A 744-nucleotide genomic window follows, 5' to 3' on the forward strand; every position below is an offset into this window, starting at 1 on the left:
ATCACAGAGACTTGCACATATTAAAAAGAACAAGAACAACCACTGCTAAAATAAATGTGGGGAGAAAAGGACCCTCATTCACTGCTGGTGGTAATGTCAACTAGTCTTGCCTTTCTGGAAAATAATATAGATATACCTTTAAAATCTAGAAATTAGGGGCCAGAAAGATAGCATGGAGGTAAGGTGCTTGCCTTTCATGCAGAAGGATGGTGGTTCGAATCCCGGCATCCCATATGGTCCCCTGAGCCTGCCAGGAGCGATTTCTGAGCATGGAGCCAGGAGTAACCCCTGAGCGCTGCCGGGTGTGACCCAAAAACAAACAAACAAACAAAATTTAGAAATTAAGCTTCCGGGGGCCAGGCGGTGGCGCTAAAGGTAAGGTGCCTGCCTTGCCTGCTCTGACCTTGGACGGAACGCGGTTCAATCCCCCGGTGTCCCATATGGTCCCCCAAGCCAGGAGCAACTTCTGAGCACATAGCCAGGAGTAACCCCTGAGCGTTACCGGGTGTGGCCCAAAAACCAAAAAAAAAAAAAAAAAAGAAATTAAGCTTCCATTTGGCCCAGCAATTCCACTTCTCCACTCCCCAAGGCTCAAAAAAAAAATGGAGAAAAGATATTTGCACTGTTATATTCCTTGAGCCTTTATCCACCATAATTAATATCTAGAAACAACCAAAGTGTCCAAAAATTTCTTGACATCATTTGTATAAAGAAATGATGGCATATGTACACAATAGCCAAGAT

Source organism: Suncus etruscus, chromosome 1 (assembly GCF_024139225.1).
Source record: "Suncus etruscus isolate mSunEtr1 chromosome 1, mSunEtr1.pri.cur, whole genome shotgun sequence".
Classification (NCBI taxonomy): domain Eukaryota; kingdom Metazoa; phylum Chordata; class Mammalia; order Eulipotyphla; family Soricidae; genus Suncus; species Suncus etruscus.